The sequence below is a fragment of the Pezoporus wallicus genome, unplaced genomic scaffold, assembly GCF_028554395.1.
Source record: "Pezoporus wallicus isolate ANWC-B61680 ecotype Strahan unplaced genomic scaffold, APGP_CSIRO_Pwel_v1 contig_14159, whole genome shotgun sequence".
NCBI lineage: Eukaryota > Metazoa > Chordata > Aves > Psittaciformes > Psittacidae > Pezoporus > Pezoporus wallicus.
Window position 1 is genome coordinate 457,916 of NW_026642380.1, and position 5,737 is coordinate 463,652.

Consider the following 5,737-nt stretch of genomic DNA (forward strand, 5'->3'; position numbering starts at 1 on the left):
AACTGTTCCCCAGGAGTTTCAGTGTCTATCACAGCGTCCAGTACGTTGGCTCCATCCGACAGAAGCCACGTTAGGACCAAACCCCTTAAGGGGTGTGAAGGTGTGAGTGCCATTCAGGACATTAAAACAAGGTTAACTGTAGCTTCTCTCTTCAGAATCGCCTCCCAGCTCTGCACTAAGCAGCTGCTGCCCCCAGGGACCAGCCAAGCTGAAAGCAAATGGCCAGGTTTGTGTAAGTTGGATTGCTCCACCTGAAGCAGCAGACGCTGGATGTTTAACATGGAAGTCCATCAGTAACTACAGCCCTTCCTCTGGGGGCAAGGATGGTGGCTGAGGGAGCCTAACCTTCACGATGGCTGTACATCAACTTGAGAAGGGGCTGGAGGGGGGGAAGGCTGCTTCTTGAAAAGAGATGCTCCAGTTTGGGTTTATGGCAAAGCTGGGCCTGGTTTTTTGCTCTTCAGATCCACGCAAAGGTGTGCATTTGCCTCATGAAGGCTTTTAGAGTTCCTGTTTCAACAGGTGAGATAATTTTGTGTGGCATTGTTTGCGCAACTGGTATCTTGCTCAGGGTGGGAACCTTTGTAGCTAAATGTCTCCAAAAGAGGCGTTTATTGTTTTTTAAGCTGCACTGACTGGACGCCCTTTTTTGAATCCATTGTATATTTCAGCATTTGGAACCATTACTAACTCGACACGGCTCGAGCTAGGACTTGTTGACTTCTACTGTAGTTTTTTTCATGAAAGTTGAGAAAGGCCTGGTTTATGGCCTTTTGTTTCTTCATGAGAAGGTGTGACACTGCCTAAATGTTTCTTACTGTGAAACACACGGAACGTGAGGCTGCAGTCAGGGTTGTTTCTGGTGTTTTGATAATGGCTTGCATGCTGCTTCCTAGTTACCTGTCTGAGGAACAAAGTTCTATCATTTCTTCTACTTGTGTTACTGTAAGGGTTAGTTTGATTCAACATCTCTTGTGGGCTCTTTATCACGTGCAAAATATGTTCCTGTCATACTGAAAACCCCAAATAACAACAAGCCACAATTACAGGTGCAACTGCAGTTGACATTTGATAACCGTATCACTTCACACAGGATAAACATCCTTGTGTTGGTACAGGTGACAGACACAATGGCCACTTCATGTATCTAAACTCAGTTATCCTGAAGGTGAGTCTGTGTTCACACTCGGTGTTTGCAAATTACTTTTAGTTGGTTATTGTCTGTTAAAGGGGAAAAAGGAAAATCTTCAGACATTTAAAACAGTTGGAGGAAAGATCTAACTCTGGACAAGTTTTCAAACCAATTTCTTATGAACCTGCATCTTCTAGTTTTGATTTGCGATTAATTCCTATTCTCTTCTCTTGCATGGTATAAAGCAGCTGAGAGCAATGCCTCAAATAACCAGAAATGACCTTTTGTTTGTTGATACAAATTGTATCTCTTTTTCTTGATTGTATAAAAACTGTGTATAAAAAGAAAATAATAATCTCTAGATTAACTTCAGTATTACATTTTCACCACAACGCGTGTGACACCGTGTGTCACAGGGAAGTAGCCCATGAGTAATTATGGATCTTTTTTATTTCAAATGGGCACTTGTAGTTTATAGACAAACAAGGACAACTTTTCAGAACCAGGTTATTATGTGCACAGATACTGTGTGTACACCTCAAAGCATTACATAGTTATCTTTAGTCTATTTATTAAGCAGATACCTTCTTGCACTAAACTTTATGTAAAAATGTTACTGTTAACTCATCTGCATGTGTTTAAAATGTGACAATGATTGCTAGAGACCCTGCTTTATTCTGAACCCATTAATTTATAACTTCTTTAGGTATACAATGAAGTTTATTGTGCACTCATGTTTTCCATCTTGCATGGAATTAAATATTTGTATGTAGAAAACGGTTTGTTCCCTTTCTCTCCACTTATAAGCTATTTTAAGAGAGCTTTAGGAAGTGTTTTTGATGTTTTCTGATGTGGAAAACTGAGCAGAAATTTCCATTAGAAGTGTTGGCTGGTTCATGGAGATACTCATTGCTGTAGGACTGTCTGGTCATTTTAATTCTCACTAACTTCTGTCTTACTGATAAAGTAAGTCCTTTCTAAACACTGGGCATGCTATGCCAATACAACCCCGGCACACTATTTCCCTAAGGCAAACTGCCTTTCCCTAGGAAGCTGTTGGCATGTGCCCTGCACAGAGCTACGCAGTGGGCAGCGCAGCCTTATGGAACTAGTTTGCAAGTTTTCTGCTCCGTCAGTCCTCCTCAGAGGTGGAACCCCCTTTGTCTGTGATGTGCTCTTTCCTAGTTGACTGCTTGAAGTGGTTGACATGCCATCCCCATCCGGTCTCAGCTATGTTTACAAGCCAATTCAAAACACTGACACATTCGTTCATCTTCAGCGCATAAGCTTAGATTTCTTCTTACATGGAAGAGTTGATCTTATTAACACCTGATCATAACTGTCTATATTGTAAATATAAGACTTTGTATAAATGCTCTTTTTGAGAGCATGGTATTTAAATGTTTTTAAAACTGTAAGAGAACAGTTCTAGAAACTCTATTTTAATAAAATCCATGAAATTACAGTTCTAGATGAAGGGAAGAAAAGGGGGAAGGTAAAATCCTGGCCTACTGCAATCAGCAGTTGTTAAGCAGTAGACTTGATCAGTGCTTTCCTGGGGGCCAGAGCATTCCCTGGGAGTTCTGATTTAAGGATCTCTCATCTTTAGCCATCTTACTTTCATATAATTTGTCACTTAGAAGTGTCTAACCTTACGTTCATAAACCATGGGATGTCAGTCTGAGTTACTGAATGTTCTTTTTTGTAAGGATGACATGTCAGTAATATATTAACTTGTACTTAAAGATGACTTCACTACTGTTCGTCCTGTTGTGGTCGTATTGAGCTGCAGTAGTTGGCTTTCTTCATCTGTAGAATTAAACATTCCTGTTTAATGGTTGTAAACTTTTATAAATCTCTTTGGGTTTTTTTGGTTGACCCAAATATAATGTAAGTCTTAATGACAAAACGAGTGAAAATGGATGTGAAACCAGTACGTGGTATTCGTAAACCTCGGTAGTAGTAAGCGTGCACTGCTCTAGCTGCTGCTGCATGTACCCCATTCACTAGCATGAGTCTGTTTAGCTTCTATATAAACGCTCAAACTGTGAATTTAACAGCAGAAGGTGTGGGTATGGTTGCTGAGAACAAGCAGAAGGAGCCTCATTACAAAACCAAACCCAAACCCAAACCATCGCTGTAGGTGAGTTCCCCCGTACGTGCTTGTTCTGCCAGTCTGCCTGAAGGGGCGAGTTTTGGCGCTGTGAGGTTCTGAATGATCAGGTCAGAACACGCAAAGAATCTGCCCAAATAATTCAGTTCCAGAACCGTTGGTGACCTGTGCCTGTGCTGCACCCACACCCCCCAGGCAGGAACATTTCAAGGGGCTCATTCTGACTACGGTCATTGTTAAAGCTCCGTGCTGCAGGGAGGGAACTCATCGTGTCTGTGAGACTTTGCTCCGCAGAGCTGAAGTATTACTTTAAGCTTGACTTGCCCTAAGTTTACCTGAAGTATTAGTACTCCAGGACTCGTCACTGTGATTTCTACAGTGAGTGTTCAGCTTTAATACTCCTCTTACATCCCCGTAGCTTGTCTGTGCGACAGAGCCTTTATTAACTGTCTCTCTTGCAGTATTTCAACTGGAAAAGTACAAGTGCGCTGTCACTTCAGTTATTCTCATGCCAGGGTTTGGTTATTGAAGAGCCATTATACAACACCTATGATTTTGGTCTGTGGTATTTAACATTTGTAATGTATTAGAAATAAGAAACTCAACAAAATCTCAGCTATTCCCTGTTCCCCTCCGCTCTGTGTACCAAGTTTGCACAATTATTTAGTAACATGAAACCTGTTATACTTTATATATCTATATATTTAAACTTGCTTATTTAATAAAACCGAGAGCCATTGGATTATTTGTTTCTAGCTTTTTATTTTGTCACCCTCTTTAGAGGGGAGCCCCAAAAGCTGCTCTGGCCAAATTGTTTCTCAGTAGTTTTAGCAGATTTACTCGAAAATAGCCAGATTCTGAAATCACTCCTAATGCTCAGACCTTCCATCTGCTGCCACCCGTGAAGGAACAGGGCAAAAGTGTTACTCTTCTTTAAAAAGCAGAAGAAAAAGTACTCTTGGAGTCCTGCTGTGTTGTCACAGTAACGTCCTGTATCAACCTCTGTAATACATTTCTTTTGCTATTTAAACACTTCTTCATTTCCCTTACTCTGGGGGACCCCATCCAGTTTCGTTTATTACCATTGCTTGGACTCCAGGTGCTTTAAGTTGTTGGGTGGGGGGAAGGAAGTAAACCTAACAGAAGGAATATGACACACAAAGTTCATCTCCATCTGGGTTTGCCTGAACTTCTCACCCTTACCATGTTCGCTCTCACAATGGCCAGGAACAGGTTCGGAGACAGCACAAACCCAAACAGAACCAATAAAAAACCCGTATCACAAAGGTGCTTTTTCCTAATCTCAGGCCCTTTGTACTCAAATTCACCATTCCTGAACAGAAATACGGACTAGATTCTAGGGGATATTCTTACTGTTCCAGGTTTCCCCCCAGACACCGTAACCCCTGGGTAGAGCTGAAGTCCTTGTCAGAGCAGCTGCCTTTGGGAATGAGGAAACAGAAGAGTGAACGCTTGGAACAGCCAGGAACAAATGCCCAGAAGGTTCCACTACTTCCAGTTCCTTCCACTGAAAAGAAACTCGGAAAGTCCAAAAGCCAAAAGCGGGGTCACAGGCCACAAAAGCAGCAGACCCAGGCCTTGACTTCCTCAGCAATTCCCGTTTGTGTGATTTATTCCATATAGCCCCAGTCTCTATCTCCAATCCCTTCCTCCCTTTAGAGATACCTTTTCCAGACAGTAAAAATCTGTCTGGAGAGACCGATTTACCGGGAGAAAGCAGCCTCCAGAAGTGCTGCCCAATGCAAGGGAAAAATGAAGTCATGTGGGAGCACACCAGCACCGCCTTTCCTACCACCGCTCCGAACGCGCTTCTAGCAAAGAAAGCGTTTGTGCTCAAAACAAACGTTACCAAGTAAACTTCTACCAAGGGGGGAAAAATGCTACGTAGCACAGTGTTTGCCAGCGTCACCCTTTCCTGAGGGAGCTGTTGTGTTTGCACTGACAGACCTCAGAGTACCAAACAGGGTAACCTAGACAGAACAGACTAGTTCAACCATTAACACCTTTACTGTGCAGCCAAGGTAATATCTACAGTGTGCTGCTCTCAGAGCCCTGACAGTTCAGTCTGTTCCCATTTCCCTCTTGCTGGTGTTAAAAGAGGGAAAAAAACACCCAACTATTATCACCTCCCTTCTCAGAGAAGCGTGCCAGTCCTCCCCTTAACTTCCTTACGAGAGAGAGCTAACACAAGAGCTCCCTTTGGCCTGAGAGCAGGTCTGGCTATGAAATTACTTGCCAAATACAGCAAGAAGAAATCCTCTTCACTCAAAATGTCCTAAATAAGCATGAGGAACTGCTGGGTAAAAGGAGAAATCTCCCAAAATACAAGAAAGGGAGGGGAATTACACAAAAAAATTGCTCCTGAGACAAAGTTTGGTTTCTTTAGCATCAGCACTGCTTGCTTTTAGCCAAGGAAATGTACCGGGTACCTTTCACTTCGCACAACTCTCGGCTCTCTGGCAAAGAGCAAC